Here is a 27,999-nt window from a genome sequence, read left to right on the forward strand (position 1 = left end):
GGATGGAATTGTATGAATGCTGATTTTTTTTTTTTTTTTTTTCCAAGCCCAACTCGTTTGAGGACTAAAAGGATTCGGCGGGCTGCAGTTTTTGTTCACAAACAAGGTGCTAAGCGGATGATGTAGGAGGTCAGCGTCGGCCTCGGAATAAGCCGCACACATCAATGTTTAATTCATACGATTTTCCTGGATATGAAATGTGGCCGATAAGACTCAAGCAAATTAAGGCGCTGAAAGGAGGAGCATCAGCAGAGATCGGCCCTTTGAGCGAGAGCATCTTAGAAAGCAATTACCGGACAAGAAATAGATCATTATGATTTTTTTTTTTTTTTTCTTAGAGGGTTAGGTTGTGGATGGAGGGGGAGGGGGGGGGGTAGAAGGGGTGGGTGTGCGAAAGTACTTGCTAAAAGGGGGGGGGTTAAAAAAAGGGGGGGGGGCTTCTCTAGATTGAGGAGGGAGGGCACAATAAAGACATAATCATCTCAGCCTCAACTTTTTCCTATCCAACTTTCCGATTTTAATTTGCCATCTGCGAAGTGCCACCTAATTTACTTTGGCCTCGTCCCCCCTCAATGCGCCATTGTCGGCGGCGCTCGGATTCGGAGCTTCCTCTCTTAGCTCACCTCGGCGTGAAATTGGTTTAATGAAGCTGAAAGGTATGGCGCTCTCACAACACGGCGGATTCCAGTGACACCGCTCGGTCCGCTCGCGCTCGCGCACGGCGGCTCCCCGCACGGCCGCGCCGCCGAGATGAAAATTTATCACGGCGGCCACAAAAGATCCCAATCGCGCGCACAATCAAAGGCCTCATGCATATTCAGCGACTGAACCCGCACGGATCGCTTCGAGGGACGTCAAATTATCCGACGTGTTCGCGACCGCAATTTAGTGGAATATTAGACTCAAAGGCGGAACAGATTTGCTCGCTCAGACTCGCGGTGGCGGCGCCCGCTGTGGGAGGCGGCCGAGTCACGTGACTCCTCGCGGCCAATCGACGTGAATGGCGAAGTTAAACATGGAAGAAGAAGAACAAACAAGGATGAGAATTGCTGCGTAATTAAGTTTGGGCTCCCTTAGAAATGTAAACCAAATGCATTTTTTTCAGTGAAGGAAGATAAACTAATCGGAAATACAGGGGAATCTTTTGGCCTGTCCAAGTGCATGCTGTTGTCTTCTTCTCTGACCCAAACAATGTTGTCTTCTAGTCTGATCATATCAGTGCCCCCCCCCCCAGCGAATGACCCATAAATTGCATCTCATTAAAAATATTTATTCTGTGTCTCTTATGCATTTTTTTCCCCCACTTTTAAATTATCCCACGGGCCTGATCGAACTTCCTTGCGGGCCGCGGCCCGTATGTTTGACACCCCTGGTCGAGTGTATAACTTTCCTCCTTCGTCAAACTTTGTCATTATTATGTAACATTGTGACTCTTCATTTTGCCCAAATATTTATGAATTTATATATATATATATATATATATATATATATATATATATATATATATATATAGTTTATAGTTGATCTGGTATTTAGGGGTACATGTGGTAGTTGCGTTAAATTGGCATTAGATTTATGAAAGGGGGGGGGGGATATCCCGAAGGTGTGCCTGGATGTAAAGCGTTTGTCCTAAATGGATTTCTGGATTTCATTTTTCGGGTCCCATTTGCACGGCGGCTCGAAGTGACGACGGGGGTCATCGGAATCAAACTTGGGCGTGTTTCAGCACCTCTTCCAATGCGACCCTGTGAAAAGTGTTCTCCTGTTACCCGCCTCGCTGGGTGCGGCTTCTAATTGGGTCGGGCAGGAAGTCCCGCGGGATCGTCGTTGCATTAATATGATCCCACCGCGGTCGCCGGTCATATCGCTTACGTCTTCTCCGTCCCCACTTTTAGGACAATTGCGTGGCAATGCGTCCGCAACCCAATAGCCTGACCCGTTCCAGGCGTTTCTGCTCGGAGGCCCGGTTTGGGGAACTGGTTTTACTTGAAGGAAAGTCAAAACGCGCTGACAGAGGACACTCAGAACTATTCCTCGGTCACTGTCAAAACTTTGCGATCTTGCTTTGTTGCTGATTTTTTTTCTGATTTTCAACGTGTGATTTTGGGTGGGTTGAAATAAGTGCACAGCGTGTTTTTAAAAAGTGTGTTTTCATACGTTCCAAGCGTGTGGGAGGGGCATTTTGAGGCTAAGCAGGCACACAATGGCGTCTTTCCACTGTGATGACACGCACGTTAGGTGGAACTGTGTCTGCTGTTGCTCCAAGAGGGACAACGAAAGCGCTTTCGGCGCTATGGCAGCCGCCGGCGTGCACTGCTTGTCTGTTTGTCTTCCAAACGCTACTGTGGCTGAGGCCCGACCCGACTTTCCACTCGGGAACGCGGAGGTCATCGAGGAAAAATTCCACTGCCCCCGTTTCCAATGTATGATTAACTAGAATTTAGCAAATTTTTTCAAAAAAGGTATAAATTTGCCAGAGCGACGCTGGCTATGACCGCATTTGCATCCAACCTGCTTATCCTCATGAGGGTCACGGGAAAGCTGGAGCCTATCCCAGCAAGCTTCGGGCGAAAGGCGGACTACACCCTGAACCGGTCCTGTACCACTAAACCATCTCTTAAGTGCACAAATACGGGGTGCAAGATACTAAAATTTGTACTTTGCACCCTGATCTGCTCACAAAATGATTATTGTCCACCCTTACCAGAATAATCGTGTGACATTACCGCTTTTTTCACTGCTTCCCATCAAAGTCAGCAAAGATCTCATTACCAGATGTTGCTGGCGACTTATTCAGATATGCTGTGGTGTGTGATTTTTCTTGAAACAAACAAACAAACAAACAAAAACAGTTGGGGGCAGACAATCGTACAGATTTACTGACAATCTATGTAATCCATCGAACATCATCAAATGTCAGGTTATTGGAAGTCTTAAAAAGATCATCCTTTACGATCATGCTGTGGGGTGCGTTAAGAGCGATCAGCTCAGAAAATGATCGGTGGCGACAATTGTCAAACGGGGCGCACGTTGCCGACAGTCATGCAAAATTTCTGCGTTTTCTGCTGTTTTTAAAGTCACCAAAGTGATCCGATTATCATGTCTCTTCACAGGTTGTTTTTGTCCCCAATCGGCTAGGAAAAGTGTTGGAGCCGATAATCGTTTTCTAGGGTGATGCCAACAAAACCCTTCAGATCAAAGTTAGAAAAGCTCCGATTATCGGGATGTTTCTTCAAAAATTGTGAGGTGTTTTAACACTGATTTTTCCATTCAGATCTTCTAAGAAAAGAGTTGAGGCAGAAAATCAGTCAACGGGGGCCTAACATGATCGATAATGGGACAAAATTTGAGCATTTTTCCCCCTTCTGATGAAAGTCAGCAAAATACATAATAAGCGATGCCTTCCTGAGGGATTATTCTGTCCCAAGGTGTGTTTTAAGAGTGAATCTTCCTCCCCAATTTGATCTGAAAACAATGGTTAAACAGGGAACACCCATATCAAGAATCTGGAAATATGTCAGCATTTTTCACCCCTCACGATCAACGTCAACAAAGGCCCAATTGTTGGAGGTCTCTAAAAGAATATGCTGAGCTATCATTATTTGATGTGGGATATATTAAGAGCGTTCATGTCTTCCCCCCCCCCCCCCCCAGAGATCTCGAGTACACAACACACCAGAAGAGCTCTTTTTAAATCAATTACAGGAGAATATTTGAGCATTTTTCGTCCCTCAGATGAAAGTCGGCAAAACGTAGATGATGTTTTAAAAAAAATGTACTAATTATTGATTTCTCTAATTATTAATATCTCTAAAAGATTATCCTCCAGTGTGGGGTGATTTAAGAATATTCCTTTCTGATTTTCAGAGTATTCCTTCCTGATCTTGAGTGCACCAAGAGATTTTCATGTTATTTATTGTAATTTTTGTATGGGGTCGCTTCCATTTTACAATCATTTAAAGAGTGGTTCACACACACTGAGAATCGGTGACAATTTTGAGAAATGTCCATCGTTTGGACCGTTGGTTTGTCATTTCCAGTCTCACACACACGATCGTGAAGCACACTTTGATGATTTTGATCTTATCTTTTGCACACATCACGACAATTATGCCAAAGTCCATCAAAGTGCTGAAAGGCCCGATTGACGTAAGTCTTTGAAAGATTTTGCAAGATATGTAAATATATATATTCCCTGCCTATAGGGCATCTCCCGTTGTAGAAAAAAAAAAAAAAAAAAAGAAGCAAAAATCATTTCAGATGTTTAAAAAAATCATCACGTGTGTTACAGTACCGTACTGAACGGGCATCGTACGAACGAACCGGTCAGCCAACGGGGAGGAGACGCTGCAGCAGCGCTCCCGTGGAATGATTCACTTCGGTCGGCCTCGCCAAAGTGTTCCACCTGCCCGTCAGCACATTCTCACCGTGTGCACGTCGCGGCACGTGTTTGCTTTGGCTCGTCCCCCCGTTCCTGCAGCGCCAACATTACCAAAACTCCGTCTTAATTAGATCACCGGCGCGGAAGCTTAAATGCATTCAGTCAACACGCACGGGACAAAAAAAAAAAAAAAAAAAAAAATGTGTGAAGTCTTGTTCGCTTGACGTGAACGCAGTACCGCCTCTGGGCCGCTAGTGGGGGCTGGTGAACAGATGGCGCCGCTCCTTCCCTTGCAGGCTTGGAATGAAGGAGAGAAAAAAAAAAGTTGTTTGCACAGTGCAAGGAACCAACAGTGATTTTGTTTTTCTTTTCTGAAAGGTTTGTTTAGGGACACAGGTTAAGACACCAAGACCCAGGTAGGCAAACAAGCAATGAGGTGCTTGGTGTTAAGTTACACACGTGGAGAGCGAGAGGATGTGTCGTTTTTTGGTTTCCCAACTATAATATTGCTTTTAAAACTATTACTTGTGACACGAGAATTCGGGCTGATATGGGAAATAATAACAACAATTTGTACCTATGTAGTATTTTTATAAAGCGATTTAGAAGGTTTAAGATACTGTCTACATTTGTAGATTTTTACACAGACTTTCCACCTTTTAGCTACAACGTGAATATTCACATCCAAATAACTGCTTTTGTACATTGTATTTCTATAATTACAGTATACTTATTCAGTATTTATCAAAGATATTTACTGTTTACCGTTTTGTTTTTGTGCACTAAAGAGTGTAACTAATGTTGAAACCAGATATTTACATAGAGAACATTATAGAAAAATACTTTTTTTTTTTAAATGACCGTCTGATGTGAAATCAGACCAAACTTTTCCTGTTTTATGTCAGTTCGGATTACCCAAATTATTTCTATTTGCTAAACGTCAGAACAACGAGAGAAGGATTTGGGGGCATTTTCCATTACTTTTTTTCAGAATTAGAAGTTTACTTACAGAAACATAACTACGTCTTTAAACAATTTGATGATGATGATGTCATTTTTTCAGATGCTTCCGAAAGTTTTATTGACATTTGAGTTAATTAGAGACACGCCTGCGGATGTATTTGAAGGCACACCTGTAAAAACACGGCTTCTCTGTGTAACATCATGGGAAAGTCAGAAGAAATCTACCAAAAATATCAGGAAGAGAATTGTGGACTTGCACGGGTCTGGTTCATCCTTGGGTGCAATTTCCAAGCACCTGAGAAGTTGACACGTTCATCTGTGCTAAGTATTCCACGCAAATATAAATAAACACAGTGGGAACGTTCGGCCATCGTTGCCAGGAAAATACAGTCACTTAAAAAAATAAAAAACCATGAGAAACAGATGAGTTAGTTCAACCACACAAGGGAAAAGACTTTAACTTTTCGAGACATTCCCGTGGTCTGACAAAACTGGAATAGAACTGTTTGACCGTAATGAGCATCATCGCATTTGGAGGATTAACAGGGAACCTTGCAAGCCAGAGAACCGGGGGCGTCAAGGAGTAGGAAAGGAAGAACCAAGGCCAAGTTGACAAAATCTTTTAGGACCGTCCCACTTTGAATTACGTGCTGTGGGGTTGTTTTTCTACAGGGGGGACTGGTGCATATGTCGGGAAATACATGGAAACGCTGCAGCACCATCTCGAGATGTCAGCCAGGAGATTAAACCTTGAGCAAGTGTCCGAATGGACAACGGCATGAAACATCCAAAGTCTTAAGTCAGGTCTATTCAGAATACTAGTGCTCCACGTTCAAAAATAAAGACATTTTCAAGTGACCTCAAACTTTCAATAGTAATGTATATATATTTTTTGACAATTTTTTTATTTTTTTGGGGGGCGGTGGTGTGAATTGGGATTTTTCTAATATAAAATATACATAAAAAACCTGTTGGCAAACTGCTCGATTTACACCACGGCAAGGCTGAACTTTTCCATTTGTGCGTACGACAGAGAAACTTGGCAAGCACAACGGAACGGTACAGAGCATACAGTACTGTACTGTAGTTTTCCTGGTATGCTGCCTATCTACTATTTGATGCTCCACCAAGTATTTGCGCGTACAACAACACTACTGTAAGCAGTCAGTCGCCAGGCGTGTCTCATGAGGAAATGCAGGCAAAAAGTCATGCCCCAACAGTGAGAACGCAACGCTCACCTGAGCCGATGACGGAGGCTAACGCTAGCTGCCTGCTCCTCGCCCCCGAACACCCCCGTACCCAGTCGTCAAAAACTCGGGACTCGTGATTAAAGCTGTGACATTTCATCAATTTGTATAGTGTCGTGATATTTGGACTGAAAGAACTTCTTTAGAACACCAAACTTCCCCAATCCCGTCTCTCGTCACAGGTGTCAAAGTCGAGGCCTGCGGGGCCGGTTCTTCCCCCGCCGCATCGTTTTCACGTGGCTCGTGAAAGTAAATATTTTTTTTAATAAAGTACAATGATGACATATTGAAAGCATTGTTTTGGAGTACCAAATCGCTTTTGACAGCAACTTGAACAATAGTTGAACAAACAATTATCCTTGGCTTCCCATTTCAAAAGTTATCCATCAATTTGTTGTGTATATGCAATAATATGATGAGGGGATTAAATATTTATATGCCCCCTCTGAGGGAATTATTACAAAAAAAAAAATTGACGCCGGGTGGAACAGTGGATCAGCTGGAAAGCGTTGGCCTCGCAGTTCTGAGGTCCCGGGTTCAAGCTCTCCGTGCCTGCGTGGGTTTTCTCCAGGCACTCCGGTTTCCTCCCACATCCCAAAAAACGCGACATTAATTGGACACTCTAAATTGTCCGTAGGTGTGACAGTGAGTGCGGTTGTTTGTCTCGTTGTGCCTTGCGATTGGCTGGTGACCAGTTCTGGGTGTACATCGCTTCCTGCCCGTTGACAGCTGGGATAGGCTCCAGCACTCCCCGTGACCCTCGTGTGGATAAGCGGCTAAGAAAATGGAGGAATGGATATTCAGCTCTCCTACCTACCTAAGGAAATTTTCACATTTAGAAAACCTTGTTTTTTTTGTAGATGCGTCGTCATCGTCGTTTGTTGTGTGCATATTTTTTTTTCACGACCAAGCACTTAAGTACTGACTTGCGAAATACACGCATTTGTGTGTAGCCTTTTGTTTTTCTTTGACTTGCATGCAGAAATTTGTATGGCAGCAGTGAACTGAAGTTACCGCACAACTTTTCAAAACAATTTGACTTCAAGCGGTTCCATTTTCCACTAAGTTGAAGTTAACTCTATTGTCAAAATGACCGTAAGACAAAGAGAATTGCCTTGAGTATTGAAAAGTACGACATGCTGTAGTTTTACCTCGGTCAAGTTCATTTAAGTTCATTTTAAGAATATTTTTTGCTACTATTTTTGGGTGTCAGGAACAGATTAATCGGTTTTGCATTATTTGTTACAGAAATATCGCTTTGATTTTTGTGCTCTTGTTTTTTTTTGGGTCGGGGATTATTCATGAAAACCGAGTTTTCACTTTACTTCATTGGCACCGATTAGTATTTGTTACTACATTGAACAAGGAGAAAAAAAAAAAAAAAAAAAAACCCTGAAAAATATTCTTTTCTGTGTACAGCTGAGGATAGATTCCATAGAGAAAAATACTTGTACAACCGAGTTTGTGAATACCGAGCCGTGTAGGCGTTGACTGTACATGAGCGGGAGTAAAGAAAACCGCACAAGGTGGTTTTGAGTGTAGCGCGAATGGATGAAGAAAATCTGGAAGAAAAAAAAAACTGCAGATACGATCAGGTGGGACATATCTCCGATTAGGGAGGCCGATACACTGTAAAACCTTCAAACGACCGAGGAGTGATCTTTGTTGTCATTTCCTGGTGAGAAACACGCTGCACACGCTCAGGTGTGACTCACATGAAAACAAGCGCAGCCTCGAGGGCAGCCCAGTCACGCACATCAAACAGACACACACACACACACACACACACACAAAAAAAAAAGATCACGACACCATTTATGATTGCCAACCTCCCTGACGTTGACTGGCACCTAGTGACAGTTGGGATTTAAAAATAAAAACCACGCAACGAACTGTCAAGGGAGGCCCCGCATGTTGGTTTACGTGCTGGACGGGTATGTCCCGTGCAATTTAACAGACGAGCTGGGAGCTTGCAATAATCGCGCGGCGCCGTTCCTTCGAGTACGTAGGCGGTTACGGCTTTAACGGAGAGAAATTTTGTGCTGTGATTCCCAGACACGGGTGTCTTCGTTCGAATATCTACTCCAAATAATGTCATTTTTCCTTTGTCTATGCCAGTGACATTCAGAACACTGGACGGCAGAAGTACTAATGAAGCCGTGCGTATGTGCTACTCTACTACTAAAGCGTGCATTTTAAGGAAAAAATAAATATATTTCTTAAAATATTTTACTATATAAAGTATTTAAACTACACATGTATTCCTACTATGCAGTTTATTATCAGGAAAAGCTTTTTAAAAATGCTTTCAAAAGCCTAATTCTTTAGTCTAGGAACGCATTATTTCTTTTTCCATTCATTGTAATGGGAAATATTGATTTGGTTTTCGAACAAATCGCTTCTCGAACCGCTTTCTGGAAGGGATTGTGGTCGAGAACCGAGTCTGTGGTGTACTTGTTGCCATTGGCGTTCAACTCAAGTACATTTGTGAGGAAATTGACTTGACTACTGATTACTCCATATCGATGGAGTATGAAGAATCTACACCATAGGTATGGAGAAATCAGTATGGGATATCTATGGGGTGCATTCTTCTCCATGCGTACGTCGGTCCGCCGCCTCCACGCCGGGAGGAACCTCCTCGCGGTTGTAACATTGTAGACAAAGGGCTAAAGTCGATTATCGCCGATATTTTCCCCGGTAAAATACCCCAAAAAAAGTTGCAGCTGTCATGGTCCTGGCAGTCCCTGTCCTGGCTGTTCCGGTCCCCGACACAGCACACACTTGCGGCAAACGGCGAGGCGCTTGTGCGCGATCCACGTAATTAGGACAGATACAAATGGGACTCGTCGTACGGTCTGACCTTGACCAGATCGTTGCCTCGTGTCTCGTTCCGGCACTCTTGTGATCCCGTTCCTGATCTCCCGTGTACCGACTCCTGCCCGCCCCACCGACCTCCCTCTTACGCCTGACGTCCTTTTCACTGCCGCTCCCGTTGACATCCCTGCCTGACTCCCCCGACACTGGACCGAATAAAAAAAACGTTTCCCAGAAGTGCCTCTACGTCCCCCGAGTCCTGCGTTTCAAAACGTTGCAAGATGCGTAAAAACTGAAGGCGCACACGAGTGTCAACACCCCCCCTGCGAAGAATGTCAGGCCCGAAACACTGCAAATACTCAAAATCAGGTCAGCACGACACATAATGGACAATAAATGAAACAAATTAAGGTGAAAACGAGCTTCGATTTTGTAGCAGGCCTCCGACTGACTGGTGACTCTTTTATATCCTCAAGAGCTTCCTAAAAACTGTGCCGGTGGAAATTATCCAAATGCAATGAAATGGCGCTCCAAATGATTACTTCTCTAAATACTGCATCCCTCTATGACGGTGACGTACGTACAGTGACAGGCAGAACAACTTAATAAGTCTTCCGATAGACGCCTGAAAGCGCAATTTATTTTTGCATCCAGCGGATAATATCGGCTCGGTGTCGAGCGCTTGACAAATGCGCCGCGTTTCCAGTTTTTCAAATGGGGCTTTACGAGAAGACGGGTGCGGAGTCCAGTTCCGGGCAGGTGGGAAGGATCAGCGCTGCGTGCAAACTATATTTTCCAGGCAACGGGGAGGCCGTTTGTGTTGTTATAATATGTATTATATTATGACTAAGTGCGCGAGCTTCAGTAAAATAATTTTTGATGGGAATCTCTATACAGTAGTCTTGAGATTTCCTTGACCCGATTTTGATTTTCCATCCCAGGTGCACGGACGGGGGCGGGTGTGCCTCAGCCGGCCTTATAGAATCACCGTAGGTGTGCTTCCCCCGGTCTTAAAATAGCGCGGGGACGACTCGCGTGTCACCGGCAGCCGAGTGACGAGCCGTCGGGCGTTTTGTTTACGGTGTGTTTATGTCAGGGAGGAACCGTGTGAACGGCGGCCGATCGTGTCAAACGCTGACGCACGGCGGGAGTGTGACGGCTCCGTGATCCAAGACGCTCTCTCCAGCCACGACAGGAATGCGGAGGGAGCCGAAAAGCTGCACCCACCCTCGGCGGCGTGGAAACGGCCTCGCGCTTTTCTTGTCGTACAAACGTAAAGCGCGGAATTGCACAGCCGCATACCGACCGTCTGCATAATGCTGATGTTTATCATTAAGTGTCGCAACGGCGAATCAAATGATTCTGACTTTAAAGATTTCAAAGAGTTACGGCCGTGCTCGTTGTTTTCCATTTATTGCGTACTAGTAGAAATAGTGTTGCCCCTCTTCAGACATATTCAAAGTTATTAAAACGTTTTTGTTTTTTTTTTAAGTGCTGGTTCTCACTGTTGTCATCAAGAAATGAGGCAGTGTCATATAACATCACTTTGCGGAAAGGAAAAAAAACTCATCTCAAAATACGAATCAAAGCTTTTTTTTTCCCCAAAAATGTTTATTTTTATGTTTTATTTTTAAGTTTACTTTAAAAATCACACACAAAACAACAGAATTAAACATTTCATGTTTAAATAACAAAATGACCAAACAAATCATTGAATTGCTTCCATGTGTTTTTTTTATTTAAAAAAAGTTAAATACATGAAAAATGGGGATTAGGATGGATACATTTTTTTTGTAACTTTAGATTTGAAATGTATATATATTATTTAACATTCTTCAAGACGAGTGTTTGTTCGTTCCATAATTGAGATCTGTGCAATTTTTGGGTGGCTCTGACATGTTGAAATTGGTTGTGCTGAATAATTGCAATTTTAATTCCAAAGTGTTGCTGAATATTATCTTGCATTTCAGTACATCGGTGGCAGCAAATGAAATATCATGTTTTTTTTAAATTCAATACAACAGGGTTTAATTAAATAAAGATTTTTATTCTGTCCATGTAGTTTAATGATGGAAACACATACAATGTAATGTGTAAATATCCATCCATTTTCTTTGCCACTTATCCTCACGAGGGTCGCGGGGAGTTCTGGAGCGTATCCCTGCTGTCAACGGGCAGGAGGTGGGTGGGGTAGACCCTGAACTGGTCGCCGGCCAATCGCAGGGCACAAAGAGACAGAAAACAGTCTCACTTACAATCACACCTATGGGCAATTTAGAGTGTCCAATTAATGTTGCATGTTTTTGGGATGTGGTAGGAAACCGCAGTGCCCGGAGAAAACCCACGCAGGCGCGGGGAGAACATGCAAACTCTACACAGGCGGGGGCCGGGATTGAACCCGTGACCTCAGAGGTGTGAGGCCAACGCTTTACCAGCTGATCCACCGTGCCGCCCGTAACGTGTAAATATAGATTCATAAATCTCCCTTCTTTACGCCGCGATAATAAATATTTTTATTAACTCGCTTGCAAGAAAAAACATGAAATGCCATAGACAGGCTAACAGGGACACACATCGGTGTTATAGAAATTATAAATCTGCTACTATTACCACAGATACAGAATATGCAACCTGACTAACAGACCTCCATCCATCCATCCATCCTCTTTCGCACTTGTCCTCGTTGGGGTACCAGGGGAACCGGTCGCCAGCCACTCGCGTTGAATTTCCGTTTATGATGTCACGGCGTCTTCCAATGAAGCCTCGTGTGTCAACTGCCTACTTGGCAGCCGCCATTTCCTACAACGCATTCATCAAACCTCAGTAGGAATTCCCATCCGAAATTGATTCGCTTCTCGCTTCCCGGTGACAAACAAACAGAACGAAAACAATGTCGGGCGGTAGCGTCGAACTAACCACAACTGCTGCGATCTGTCCCTTTAACGTTTCCCTTTTTTTGGCCTGAGAATGAGCGACTGCTTCTATGCGCTAAAAAAAAAAAAAATGACAAAACTAATCATGAGTCAAAGAACAAGACTTGCGTTTAAAGAGGTTTGCATAGTTCACGCTCTGCAGTGCAGAACATTAAGAAATTTATGAAGCAATGCGAGGTGTCGCACGGAAAGGCAACGAGGTCAAGCGATCGATACTGGCGGACGGTATAAACACACAAAAGCGTTAGAAATACAGTAAGTTGGATTTTATATTGTCTCGTCTCGAAAAAAAAAAATAGGATATTTTCTCCGAGTGGCTGCATATGCTTGCAGATAAAATGGAGAGAAAGGCGTGCGTGTGTCAGTCATGTCTGCAGGGTGAGGTGGCGGCCGACGCTTTTGGCAGCGAGTCTGGCACGTCTTTCAGGCCCGAACCTGCAGAGAGGAAGAGAAACCGGGAACGCGGTCGTCGTATCGTGGGGCCCGAGTCGCCGGACGTTTTCGATTTATTTCACCTCGACGTGCCATGAATAACCCCCCTGACCCAAACGAAACCGAGCGGCAACATCGGTTCTTGTACCTTTCCACGCAGTTCTTTGCGTGCATTTCGCAAGGCGAACATTTCGCAACTTATTCAAACGCTATCAGAGAAGAGAATGCGCAACGTGTTCAGGAAAAGCCAGTTAATATATTTTACCTTCAATCTGTATTTTTTTAAAATATTTTAAATAATCCATCCGCCCATTTTATTTTGCCGCTTATCCTCACGAGGGTCGCGGGGGAGTGCTAGAGCCTACCCGAGATGTCGACGGGCAGGAGGCGGCGTACACCGTGAACGGGTCGCTGGCCAATCGAAGGGCACATGGAGACAAACGACCAATCGCACTCACAATCACACCTTGGGCCAATTTCGAGTGTCCAATTAATGTTGCGTGTTTTTGGGATGTGGGAGGAAAGCGGAGTGCCCACCCGGAGAAAACCCACACGGGCACGGGGAGAACATGCAAACTCCACACAGGCGGGGCCGGAATTGAACCCGGGTCCTCAGAACTGTGAGCCCAGCGCTTTATCAGCTGATTCACTGTGCCGCCACAATAAAAACATATTTGTAAAAAAAAAAAAAAAACAATGTGTATTTTGAATGCCCCAACTTATGACCTTTTATTTTGCCTTGTGTTGTGAGCGAAGGTTTTAAGTTATGAAATGATTTATAATCATTAATGCCAATTTAACACAACTACCACATGTACCCCTCAATATCAGAGGAACTATAAACTTGACAAGTTTCAAGAAAGAAAAGAACTCATAATTACAAAAGCAAATTCATATTTTGGGGGCAAAATGAAAAGTCACAATAATATGTAATAATGACAAAGTTTGACAAAGGATGAAAGTTATACACATATCAAAAATTTGTATTAATTACCTCTTAGGCATCACGGTGGCTCAGCTAGTAAAGCGTCGGCCTCAGAGTCCTGAGGTCCAGGGTTCAATCCCGGCCCCGCCTGTGCGGAGTTTGCGTGTTCTCCCCGTGCCCGTGTGGGTTTTCTCCGGGTGGCCACTCCGCTTTCCTCCCACATCCCAAAAACACGCAACATTAATTGGACACTCTAAATTGGCCCTAGGTGTGATTGCGAGTGCGATTGGTGCCCTGCGATTGGCTGGCGACCAGTTCAGGGTGTACCCCGCCTCCTGCCGTTGACAGCTGGGATAGGCTGCACCACTCCCTGTGAACCTTGTGAGGATGAGCGACTAAGAAAATGGATGGATGATTTAAAGAATGATTTACTTTTCTCATTCTTTCTTTGTCACTTTCGGCCCTCCGGAAGTTCTGTTCTGTTTGACTGATTGACTCTGATCCTCATTAAACGTCAATCAAAATATTAAGAAATCAGAGAAGAAGCCCAGAAACTCCACTGCGACACGGTAAAACTGTTGTGGCATAAAACGGGGTGCAGATCCCCTCACAGCCAAACAGAACACGGGCGAAAAGGAAAGAAAGTTTTAAGCGAACAAACAAAACAAAGAACAAAAAGGGGGAGCGCGGCAGTTGCCGATTTGGATTTTGAACGTTTATTGGACGCGAGGATTGTTCAAACACGAGTACGAAAATGGAGCATGAGGACGCTCATGCGGAACTAAGCGTGTAACAAACGGCGATGATGCCACCCACGAAGCCGCAGCAATTACTGGCACATGTCAGACTTTCCGCTTAATTACGCTTCATCAAAGCAGTTTACTCGGAACTTCAAGTTGAACTTGGAAGTTATTTATGGCGTTACTGTACATTTAAATGTGGAGTGCAGTAAAAAAAACAAACAAACATAAAAACAATCCATGCGTCTACTGCAATAATCATGAGCTTACTTAGAAGGATGAAATATTCTTGCGGGAGTTGACAGAAGGTCCGACGATCCAGCGTCCACTGAACGGAACAATTTTCAACTAAACTAACTTTTTTTTTTTTTCAAATCACCAAAAATTAACACAATTTAATAAGGATTTTTTTTTTAAGTAGTTTTAATTATCTTTACATATCAAACCACTCCAAATGTCATTTTTTTATGTATTGAAGTAACATGACTGAGAGTAACAATAGTGAGTTTTTATATTAAAATCAGCAAATACATGAAATATAGCTCCATGGCATGTGCACTATTATGCTAATCGTACTGTGACACTGGGGAGCACTGAACAATAATTGACCCCAAAATTACATTTCTATCAGAAACTAATAGTATAAAAAAATTAATTTCAGCAACAGGAGCGTGCTGAGATTTTAACCGTCCCAGTCACAATTTCAGCAACAGGAGCGTGCTGAGATTTTAACCGTCCCAGTCACATTTGAAATATCATAAAAATGTACAGAAAAATAAGTGGCTCTACTTACTTTTGACCTGCTGAGGATCGGAATGATTGATCCAGGGTTAGCATGTGAATTTTGGAATATTCCAAATTTTTCCAGGCAGGAGTGGATTGTGTTTTAGAGTAACACAAGTGCGCGAAAACTAAAGTGTGGGGGAAAAAAAAGAATTTGGGGGGGATTTGGTAGAGAAAATAAACTCGTTGCAATGATAAATACGTATGTAAAAAAAATATTTCTGAAGAGTTTAAAAGGGAAAAGCAAATTTTAGAAAGCAGGGAAAGGCAACAAAAGCTATTACCTTAATTCCCGGCCGACAGAGCGCACCTGGTTATAAGCCTCACCCAGTACATTTGTAAAGGAAATACCATTTGGTACATACAGTTGTACACCGCAGCTGTGTAAAAGCCACAAGTGCCCACATTGAAACACGAGATCGTTACAAAGAAAGACGGTACACAGAGAGTTGAACGCTAGCGCCGCCGCGCTCACAGGGCCGGTTTAAAAAAAAAAAAAACATACTGATAAAAATCACTGCGACACAGCAGTAACACGCTAGTGCAGTGCTAACAGGGCCGGACCGGTAAAAGTCACTTCCTCGGCACATATATTCCATCGGTCTCACGCTTCCCTTTTCCGCTCGAGTGCCCCCTTGCGACCGTGAGAAAAGAAATGCGCAACCGCATAAACCGCAGGGTTGAAAGCGTGTGGGGAAAAAAGTCGCGGCATGTAGGCCGGAAATTACGGTAGTTTTGGAATTAGAAATCAAGATTAATGTGTTTTTAAGGTGTTGCAGATGTTTGGGCACACAATGGCACTTGCAATATCTCATCATTGTCATTCATGATATGAGAATTTGAAATTTTGGTCCACATTTAAACAAAAATCACGGACGTTCATACTCATAATTTGCCTTCGCGGGCCACATAAAATCACGCAGTGGGCCGGATCCGGCCCCCGGGCAGGCCTGCAGTTCGACACCATCTGTTTATGGGAAATAGGCCGGAAATTACGGTAATCCAGCGTTCAATGTAGTTTATCCATCCATTTTCTTTTCCGCTTATCCTCAGAAGCGTCGCGGGGAGTGGTGGAGCCGATCCTCGCCGTCGACGGGCAGGAGGCGGGGTACACCCTGAACCGGTCGCCAGCCAATCGCTGGGCACATCGAGACAAACAGCCGCACTCACAATCACACCTAGGGGCAATTTAGAGTGTCCATTTAATCCATCCATCCATTTTCTTTGCCGCTTATCCTCATGAGGGTGGCGGGGAATGCTGGAGCCTATCCCGGCTGTTAACGGGCAGGATGCGGGGTTCACCCTGAACCGGTCGCCAGCCAATCGCAGGGCAGATGGAGACAAACAGCCGCACTCACAATCAGACCTAGGGCCAATTTAGAGCGTCCAATTAATGTTGCATGTGCAACTCCACACAGGCTGGGCCGGGATCGAACCTCACAACTTTGAGGCCGACGCTTTCCAGCTGCTCCTCTGTACCGCCCGAATTTCAAAAAATCGTATTCATTAAATATGCTGTACAAGCAGATTGATGTACACCACACTTTGCCAAGTTACAAAAAATAATTTTACGGTTAATTTTATCAAGGCTGGCGATGCAAACGGCACCCTTTCATCTCCATCCTTTTTGTCGCATTCCTTTTTGAGGTTTTGGACGCAAGCAAAATATGCGCCTCTTCTCAATTAAGGTTGGGAAACAACGTACCAGTACACCGAGCAGCTCGTTAATAGTAGTTCAAGGATATTAATACCACGAATAAGAATAATAGTTTGTCTCGGGTCACGGCAGTTGCGAAACGTGTTTGTTCCTCCGCCGTGGTTCTGCTCAGGAATGTGTGGGAAGTGTCACGGTAAACTTTTTGGATTTTTTTTCCCTCACCCGTCCCAATTGTCAGCCTGATTAAAAGCTTTCGCCCGGGACAAGCGGCCCACGTCAGCGCGTGAGCTCCTCATTCATCGAGACGCTTTACTCGTCTCCGTCGCGCGCCACGTTTTCCAAACGAGTTCAAACCTCAGCTTGCAGATGAAAGGATTTCCTGAATCGCCTCCACATACGCCGGTATTACAATACCTCCCCGCAATCACTCCGCAATGTCACCACGGCACAAAGGTGACATTAAGGAGTGTATCGACCGCGCGACCTCAAAGGAAATCTCCATTCAGGCGGCCATAAAAGAACGTCTTTCGCGGGCCGCGTCGCGCCGGTAGAAAAGGCGGATTAGCGAGGGAGGACAGGTGAAGTCCTATGGATGCGTGCGTTTGCTCAGCTGCGTGTTATTCCGGACGGCGCCGCGCCCAAGCCGCCGAGGCCTCGGAGTCAATCGCTCCGTTGGGGCTGTTTGTGCAAGTGAGAGGACCACAGTCCAATAGGTGTGGGACTTGAAAGTCCGGTTTGCCTCGCCTCACATGAGTTACTGCGGAGGGATGGAGGGCAGGGACGGAGGACAAGGATGGATGGATTTATGATGTGATGGGTGGTGGGAGGATTTTCTTTTCCAGCCATCGCTTTTGTTTGGAGAGACAGAAAGCAAACAGAAAATGAGGCGTCCTGTCGTAATGGCTGAAAGAGCGGTGGGGGTGTGTACAGTATGAATAATTGGTATTTCGTAATTAAACGTGAACAGGACTCGTTACAAATCCTTTTTTGAACGAGCGCGGAATCTGTAGGCCCTGGAACGCGGACCCCAAGATGTATTTCTAAATCCGTTCGACCCACTTGAAGCTAATTGCTGAAAACCCGCAAAGAATGAGAACCACTTTCGCTAACGCCCAATCAAAGCGGCTCCTTTCATTCCCTTTAAATGTGGCGCAACGAGAGAGAGAGCGCTCTGGTATTGTCACTTCTCTTGGCCGCCGAGCAGGTACCCTGATGAAATACTCTTACGGCCACAGAGGTCGTATTCATCACCGAGCTTCACAAATCGGTTTCACAAACGATGCATCCATTAAATTTGTCAATTTGACTCTGCGGGGAAAGCAGTTTTTGCCGAATCTCGTTCACATACAAGGCAACAAACGCGGGATAAAGACATAAAGATCTGTTGGGACGGAACACAAAGCCGTCACACACACACGGTGGCCAGGTGCGACATAACAGGAAAGTGTCGGGTAATTGTCGGGGAGGAAGGTGGAGAAGCACGGGAGTGGTAAAAGCCAGACGAGCCGCGCTTTTCTCCCGTCGGGCCAAAAGTTCAAAGTGAGCCACGGCAAACAGGTAACCGTAGACGCCGCGTGCAACGCCTCTCACGTGTTACGGTCATTGTCTACGGCCGGGGCCCGGAGCTCGTATTTCTGGAGCGCGCGGAGCTTCCCGAGATAACCGCCCAAGCACCCCCCGCCGCCCCTTCTTCACCTTGGACCCCCCCCCCACACACCCCTCCCGCGCCGACCCCACCCCGGCTAAAAGTAAACACGGCGATACAATAGGTGCGTGCGCACGGACATATCATGTCAATATATGAGCATTAGATAAAGAACTCCAGCTTCAGCCGAGCTGAAATTGCGTCTGGCGATTATTGACCAAAAGTGTGGACATAAAACATCAACACAACCCCAATTTTTTTCCATCTTTTTTGAATAGAAATGTATGCAGTTTGTCATTGTAGCCTGAAATGAATGTAGCGAAGGAATATACTATTAAAGATTTTTGGGTTTTTTTTTCATGAAATGCATCTACAAACAAAACCAGGTTGAACATGTCCTTGGGTAGGTAGGAGAGTTGAACATCCATCCATTTCTTTTGCCGCTTATCCTCACGAGGGTCTCGGGGAGTGCTCCAGACAATCCCAGTTGTCAACGGGCAGGACGCGGGGTGCACCCCAAACTGGTTGCCACCCAATCGCAGGGCACATAGAGACAAACAGCCGCACTCACAATCGCACCAAGGGGCAATTTAGAGAGTCCAATTAATGTCGCACACAATGACGCTTGCAATATCTCCCCATTATCATTTATGATATGACAAATTGAAATGTTGGTCCAGATTTGAACAAAAATCATCGACGTTCATACTCATAACTTGCCTTCGCGGACCACATAAAATCACGCGGCGGGCCAGAGCCAGCCCCCGGGCCTTGAATTTGACACCATCTGTTGTTTATAGGCCAGAAATTACGGTAATCCAGCGTTCATTGTAATGAATCTTAAATCCATCCATCCATTTTCTTAGCCGCTTATCCTCAGAAGGGTCGCAGGGAGTGTTGGAGCCTATCCTAACTGTCAACTGGCAGGAGGCGGGGGTACATCCTGAACTGGTCGCCAGCCAATCGCAGGGCACCTGGAGACAAACAGCCGGACTCACAATCACACCTCGGAGCAATTTAGAGAGTCCAATTAATGTCGCATATTTTTGGGATGTGGGAGGAAATCGGAATGCCCGGTGGAAACCCACGCAGGCACGGGGAGGACATGCAAACTCCACACAGGCGATTCCGGGATTGAACCCGGGACCTCAGAACTGTGAGGCCAACGCTATACCAGCTGATCGATCGTGCTGCCGAGCCGAACATATTAGCTCTAAAATGAAAATCAAATAGTTGCCAGAACGTTCTTCCCAATTTTGTTGGGGAGTCTCCCATAACTGTTGGCTATTCATTGGACTTTCATTTTAAAAGAAAGAAATTGAAACTGAAATTGAAATATGACTTTGGTGTGGCAGACACAACCTGGACCTGAACACACTAAAGACTGCAGAGATGATTCCTGCCCCTCACGCTGTCTTCAAGTTCCTCGGAATTGCAGTCTCACGGGGCCTGGAGTGTCACGACCAGAACACGGGATTGAACCCGAATGCACAACTCGAGAGGCGCTGAGGAAGTTTGGGAAGCGGTGTCGAGGACCCAATGGGCAGTCCACGGGAGGAGCAGTAATGGAATCGGAAGGTGTCAGTAGGCAGGCAGGAGTCGGTCCACGAGAGAGCAGGAACAGGATCAGGAAAGTGGGGGAACGAGGCATGAGGCAACGATCTGGTAAAGTCCAGATCGTCCGTGTGGTTCTACAATAAATGTGATTAATAGATACGGGGACCGGTACGGCCAGGACGGGGACCGGCAGGGCCGTGACACGAGTGGGAGACAAACATCAACTCCATCCTCAAAAGGCCCAAGCAGAGGATGCACTTTCTGCAGCTTGGCGGAACTTGGCTGCAGAGACAGTTCTACACAGCAGTCATCGAACCAGTACTGTGTTCCTCCATCACGGTCCGGTTTGGGGCCACCACAAAAAAGGACAAACTCCGACTGCTGAACAGATTGTCGGCACCCCCCCTTACCCTCCCTTTTAGGACTTGCACGCCACCCAAACTAGTACAAGAGCTCACTGGATCCTATCGGACCCTCCACATCCTGACCATCAGTTCTTCCAGCTCCTTCCCTCGGGTAGGCGCTAGCGAACAACGCACAATGCAACCCAACGCCGTGGTCAAAAAATGCTTTGCATCGCTAAGAAAAAAAAAAAATCTATTTGGGTCATTGTGACAAATTTTCTTGTAAAACGTTGATGTAGCGTTAGCATAATTGTTGAGCTGAACAAGAGCCAACAGCGATGAGTAACTGGCGGGTGGTGAGGATGCAAACGTTTGTGAGTGAAGCACAACCATGACGTGTCGACTACTTAAGCCTGAAACGTGACAGTCAGCGCCATTGACTCATTAGGTTCATGTCAAGACTTCATCAGTCACGCAGGGACAGACGATTTGACAGACGACATATGTACACCGAAGGCAATATAGCGCGCCTCCCTCTCTACCCGTACGCGCCTCGCGCTACCGCTCTATTCGTGTCACCGACTGTTTGTTTGTGTACCTCTTTCAACACGTGTTACGTGTCTAATTAGCGCACGACATCCATTCATACCTTCATTTTCTCGCCCTGGTCCTCGTTAGCGTCGCGAGCGAGCCGGAGCCTATCAGGGAACACGTTCAACTGGATGCCGGCCAGTTGCAGGTCACAGGAGGATGAACGCCATCCTGGCTAGTGCTTCATGAAGGAAAGATATGAAATGAAAATTTTCAAAAATCTATTTTTTAAAAAATGTATTTTAGGATTTTTTTAAATTATTTTTCATTTAGGAATTACTGTAATTTTAAGGGAGGAAAGCAAAAGGTTTTCAACATTTAGCACTAATTATTAATGTTTTGGGGTGTTTTTTTTTTTTTTTTTTTTGCCTAAACTAAAGCCAGAAAGTGTTTTCCGTCCTTCCCTACAAAGTCAGCAAGTGCGCAATTCTCGGATGTCTCGGAAGAATTTTCCCAACGATATTAAATCTGTTCAATTTTTATTATGGAAAATTCCCCTGTAGTGGTTTTTAAGCTGTTAAAAATGTTTTCTTTTTTGCCCTTGTGTTGTCCCTGTGACTGCTTTTAGCAACAGTTTAATTTAGGGTATATATATATATATGTCTGTCATTATCCAAGCTGCTTATCCTTACAAGGGTTGCGGGAAAGGTGGAGCCTATCCCAGCTAGCCTCGGGCAAAAGGTCGACTACACCCTGATCTATCTATCTATCTATCTATCTATCTATCTATCTATCTATCTATCTATCTATCTATCTATCTATCTATCTATCTATCTATCTATCTATCTATCTATCTATCTCTCTCTCTCTCTCTCTCTCTCTCTCTCTCTCTCTCTCTCTCTCTCTCTCTCTCTCTCTCTATCTATCTATCTATCTATGTCTGTCTGTTCATCTCTCTCTCTCTCTCTCTCTCTCTCCTCTCTCTCTCTGTCTGTCTGTCTGTTCATCTCTCTCTCTCACTATCTATCTATCTATCTATCTATCTATCTATCTATCTATCTATCTATCTATCTATCTATCTATCTATCTATCTGTCTGTCTGTCTGTTCATCTCTCTCTCTCTCTCTCTCTCTCTCTCTCTCTCTCTCTCTCTCTCTCTCTGTCTGTCTGTCTGTCTGTCTGTCTGTTCATCTCTCTCTCTCTCTCTCTCTCTCTATCTATCTATCTATCTATCTATCTATCTATCTATCTATCTATCTATCTATCTATCTATCTATCTATCTATCTATGTCTGTTCATCTCTCTCTATCTATCTATCTATCTATCTATCTATCTATATCTATCTATCTATCTATCTATCTATCTATCTATCTATCTATCTATCTATCTATCTATCTATCTATCTATCTATCTATGTCTGTCTGTTCATCTCTCTCTCTCTCTCTCTCTCTCTCTCTCTGTCTGTCTGTCTGTTCATCTCTCTCTCTCTCACTCACTATCTATCTATCTATCTATTATCTATCTATCTATCTATCTATCTACTATCTATCTATCTATCTATCTATTATCTATCTATCTATCTATCTATCTATCTATCTATCTATCTATCTATCTATCTATCTATCATCTATCTATCTATCTATCTATCTATCTATCTATCTATCTATCTATCCTGTGGATCACAACAAATGTAAATGTAGCGCTAGGGTTAAAATCTGCCTTTCAAATCATATTTGCGCTCTGATACGGTTGAAAATTGTACAAAATGTAAAACTAAGGGTGCGTGTGCATGTATGTGCGTGCTTTTATAAAAAAAGAATGTATTTCTTCACAGCCATCGCTCTCTCGGTCTCCCTCCCTCTCTCTCTCTCTCTCTCCCTACATGTGTGTGTGTCAGTCTCCAGCACTCCTGTAACCCTTATGAGGATAAGGATGGATCCGTACATATGCTACAATAAAGTGCTATTTTTTCTGACTTCAAATGTAGCATATTTCAATGTTGAAAGTGTATTTCATATAAGATTGAGTTGAACTCACAAGTCAAGACAGTACCGTACAGCGTCCTGCTTTCAGTAAGCTAAATTATTGTCCGGCTCCTCTGTAATAAACCGGTGGTAACACACACCGGCAGCGGCGTATTTCCTGTAATAGTATCTGCAATGAGATACAGTCGATGTCCTGAAGCCAAATGAGTGCGCCCCGCTCTTGTGTGTGACTTCAAATATACTCCATTGCAGTCTTTTTCACGTTTCCTACGTATGCAGAGCAGTCTCAAATCCCGCGTCAAGCGGAATATCCAACGTGGACGTCTTTGGTCTCTCAAGCAAACGATGGCAAACTGCTATTTTTATACGTCAAGGATACGTCACGCTCCCCCCGAGGATCGAGACGGCTTCGCCTCCTTGATTGCGCGGACGGTCGCTGATGGCGTAGTCGTGCTTTCGCCTGCCTTCGGCGCCAAAATCTTTCGGGGGGGAAATGTGACTTACATTACAGACAAAAAAAAGGGAAAAGTTACAAACGGGGTTTGTGTGTAACCCTACAAGGAGCTGAATACACGTCAGCCGGCAATTGAGCAAACTGCCTTGACTTAAAATGGAAATTGTTCGGATCCCAAATCGTAATTCCCCATTCAAATGAAGAGAAAGTCTATTAATCCATTCCAACGTCCCAATAAAATACAAGATAAGTTTTTATAACGTGATTTTTAAAGGAAAAAGAGAAATCTATAATATTGTACTTGATGAAAACGTCCATCCATCCATTTTCTTTGCCACTTATCCTCACGAAGGTTGCAGGGAGTGCTGGATCCTATCCCAGTTGTCAACGGTTAGGAGGCGGGTTACACCCTGAACTGGTTGCCAGCCAATCTCAAGGCACATAGAGACAGCCGCACTCGCAATCACACCTAGGGACAATTTAGAGTGTCCAATTCATGTTGCATGTTTTGGGGATGTGGGACGAAACCGGGGTGCCCGGAGAAAACCCATGCAAACTCCACATAGGCGGGGCCGGGATCGGACCCAGGTCCTCAGAACTGTGAGGCCAAAGCTTTACCAGCTGAGCCATTGTTCCGCCTGATGAAAACATACATACTTTAAATAGAATGTCATTCAAATTTGGTCCAGATTTTTTTTTTTTTTTTTTTTTACCTCAATTCAATTGTCATTGTTCTGCTTCTTCTGGTGTGTGAGCCTTGGCCACACGGGGGCAGTATAATACCAGGCATACGGATATACAGAGATGGTCTCAGCGCCTTAGGAAGCCGCAGTAATATTGTTTTGTCGCCGAGGATCAAGACTGCATCGCCTCATGTATTCTTCAATGTGTTGCTCCACCATTTGTGTTCAAATATCCCTTGAGTCAAGGGTTGTAAGCTGATGTGAGCTTTTAGCCTGTCTATGAGATTTCCTATGTTAGCATTAAGCTAGCAAAGGCAAATTCCTTTGGTCGTCTTAAATACACAACATGCAATTCTCTGTTTTAGATTTACTTTGATAGTAAACTTTAACTGAGAGTTGGCAAAGAATAACTAGCACCTTATTTTTTAAAATAATTGCTCACTATCTGTATCTTGACCCATGAGCACCCAAACTTAAGAGTCTTTTAGCTACAATCGTCACTTATTTTATTTGTATTACCAGCCAAAACGTTATTTCTGCGCAAGTGAAAAAAAAAATGTGGAGCGACAGCAATCGACGTGCGTTTAGCCATTTATGGAAATGGACAAAGTTAAACACGCAAATACAAAAGGGAAACACTCGCAAGGAGCACGGAATATAAACTCACACTGAACTAACAATTTCAAAATAAAGTTAAAATCATTAAAATCATGGGACAAAAAAAATTCTAGTGGGGGGGGGACTTTAACCGATTAATGGCATTTAAAGGTAAATTTTATTTATGTATTTATACAACAAGCTCGATCACGGAACAAATTAAACATAATTTATGGATGTAAATTTTACATCAATCCCCAGCCACTATTACCAAAAGCAATGTGTGATATTCACGGCGCTGCATTACTTTTCCTCTGAAATCCTGAAGAATCCACGAGCGCTTATGACTCATCATATCAAAGTTCACTTTTTGGCTCGAGTCGGGTTCTCCTTTGCATCCGCGAGCCCCTCCAGAGCCCCGGGGGGCCACGCGGATGTGTGAATGCTAACACGGCCCAATCCGTATGCCGCGGAGAAAAAACAATCCATGCTAATCCGCCGCCGCAGACAGGAGTCCAGTTAGGCCAATCAGCGGAGGAATCATCAGGAACGGCGGGGGCTCACGGGAGCCCAGATCGGGGGCGCCTGATTGCAGCGCGGGTGATTTGCGGCTCCAGAACAATGATGGCTGCCTGGCTCAACGCTGAACGAGGCTGGGCCGCAAACTCACCTGGCGCTCGCAGATCAACAGTCTTGCAAAAAGTCCATACGCGGGTACAAGTGCAAGTGGGCTACCAGAAAAGAACTTTGATGGAAGTAAAAATCACCTTGATTAAAAGTCTTCAGGTATTAGACGCTTGATTTATTTCAAGTCCCTTGCGTTAAAATAAATGTCTTGTAAATTTGAGACGCCGCAGAGAAGAGTTTTGCTAAAAACGTTGCTAAATTGATTAGCAAAGGTTGAAAAATCTACGTTGATGCTCCTCCATCTCAGTTCTTCTCCCTACGCATAACTATATGTTTGAGCCGTCAAAAAAATTCATATTAAGGCCCTGCTGCAATATATGCACCTTCTCTCCATGACGTAATCATTCTCACGGCCAACAACGAGGCACTCTAAAGCAGCAATGCCAGCGTACTATCAGTATCTCGCAGGTAAATGAGAATTTTTTTCCCTCTCACTCTTGCTGCACCTTCTCTCCATGATGTAATCAGTCTCACGGCCAACAACGAGGCACTCTAAAGCAGCAATGCCAGCGTACGATCAGGATGGTAAATCATATATTTTTTTCCCCTCTCACTCTTTCTGCACCTTCTCTCCATGATGCAATCAGTCTCACGGCCAACAACGAGGCTATCAGAAGAGAAATTTAGGGGTGAAGGCATAGCTAGCTAGCTAACTGCATGTCGCAATTGAGCTTGATAACAACAGTTTTTACACAGTGGGGGACTTATCTCGCAAAAGATTCATTTTGTCTCATTCCAAAGGTAACGGGGGTCTCATTCTCAAAGGTAAAAGGGGTGTTTGGTCTGAGCCTGTCAGGTTTTCACCTAAACATGCCCCCGAGGCTTGCATTTGACCCTCCGCATCTCAACCAAAACAACACAGCAAGCCACTTCCTATGAACCGGGCCCGAGATAAAACGGGAAGCTACCTTGCGCCCCGCAGCAGAATATGTTAATACCATGGGAAAGCCTGAGGTTTGTATGAATGGGGGGGGGGGTCGGATGTTAAGTGTGCACAGGAGGGGCCGGTGGGAGGGAAGAAGTCTGATCCACCGTCAGGGGTTTTCTTGAAAGTGTCTCACCTTTGATCTGCAGAGTCCTCATTTGGCCAAAGAGATGGACGCGTAAAAGGTTGGAAGTTCACTTCAAAGTGACCCTCGAAGATTTCGGAGGAAGTGAGCCCCGACTCTGAGGCTGGATTGACATCGCAGGTCCAAGTCCCCAATTCCCGTTTAAAGGCCTACACGATGTCACTTTTTTTTTTTCTGTTTCCTAATGCAGTTCTACACTGGCTGAGTTGGATTTATTCATACATTCATTCAGACCGAAAACTCAATTTACTCTCCTCGGTGTAAATGCAGAATAATTAAGAGGAGCGAGGAAGTCCATAAGGCGACCTACTAGACGTATACAGCTCGTCCACGTGACTGGCCATGTTGACGGTCTAGCAAGTCGGTTGGAGACGGCACGAAAATACGCCTTATAGCACGACGCCCACGACGAGTCTTGTCCAATAGTGGCAGACATTTAGAAGGTGAAAATAAATGACGGTACGTGGAAAAATGAGATAAACTTGGCATAGAGGACCCATATTTAATGCCGAAGTCGATGTTTTCACCGATAAGACATTAGACTGTTAATCCGCTTCCGCTTGTCTCGGACAACTGGATCTACACGTGGATCTGGTGAGTAAGTCGTCGAGATTTACACGGAAGAGTTTGACTGCGTAGAAAAGTCTGGACGTAAACAAATACTTTGTTGCTGGATCTGTTCTCAATCACGAATAAATCCCACATAGTGATGGAGCCGCTGAGATTTTTTTCAATGCAAATACCAATATTTAAATAAATGACCCCTGGTTTTACACAAACTCACATTCATTAACTATGATTGGGGGAAAAAAATGAAAAAAACACGTACACGGAAGCGCGTTGCGGCCACACGTTAAACTTCAGTAAACTTCTCCCATTGAGAGTCTCTGGTATTGTGTATATTCTGCTCCGGTTCGACATCCCCCACACTGTCGAGGAGTTCTTTTTGACCGGCAATATGGCGCCGTGAAAATTGCGACGTCACGTGCACGAGTTTTATACAGTATACGTTTGAGTAATTTGGGTGTTTCAATGTACAATGTTTAATTATTTTTTTCCGCGTGTAACGCTGCGCTATATGTGTTGAATTAGCAGTTGTTTAAATATTTATCATTACTGCAATGTCGATTAACCCCATTAACCAACCTATGGCATTTTAGATAATGTTAGCGTTAAACTAGCTTTTGACATTAGCATTCTAGACTTTTGTTTTTTGACTGGACATTTGGAGAACTGCAAACCAGAGCGTAAGATCAAAGGAATACAATGCATCCAGTACTTTTATCGCAACAGCAAAATAACAACGGTGGACCGCATTGTTGTAGTGTTCGTGGGTGTATGCGAACATTTAGGACTCCAGTGGAGCCACATTGTTTCCATACATCACATTCCACTCAAGTTTTGAGATAAGATCCTTGGGGAAAAGCCGCTATGTACCGTTGCCAACTACTTCTACGGCGAGCGACTTTCGTCAATTTGCATTATGTCAGGAGATCTTCGTGATGAACCGTGTCCTATCAGTGTGAAATTTCAAAAATCCAAACCAAACCTGTTGTGATGAGGTCTAC

General features: G+C 44.5%; 1 protein-coding gene across 1 annotated transcript in view; it reads right to left on the reverse strand.

Moving 5' to 3' along the window:
* Positions 1 to 365: 365 nt before the first annotated feature.
* pdzd11 (PDZ domain containing 11) overlaps positions 366 to 27,999 on the reverse strand; it is a 163,598-nt gene continuing 135,964 nt past the window's right edge. Inside the window, exon 7 of the transcript XR_009797264.1 lies at positions 366 to 378. The gene's annotated coding sequence lies outside the window, so the exon portion shown is untranslated. The remainder of the gene's footprint in view (positions 379 to 27,999) is intronic.

Source organism: Syngnathoides biaculeatus, chromosome 11 (genome assembly GCF_019802595.1).
Source record: "Syngnathoides biaculeatus isolate LvHL_M chromosome 11, ASM1980259v1, whole genome shotgun sequence".
NCBI lineage: Eukaryota > Metazoa > Chordata > Actinopteri > Syngnathiformes > Syngnathidae > Syngnathoides > Syngnathoides biaculeatus.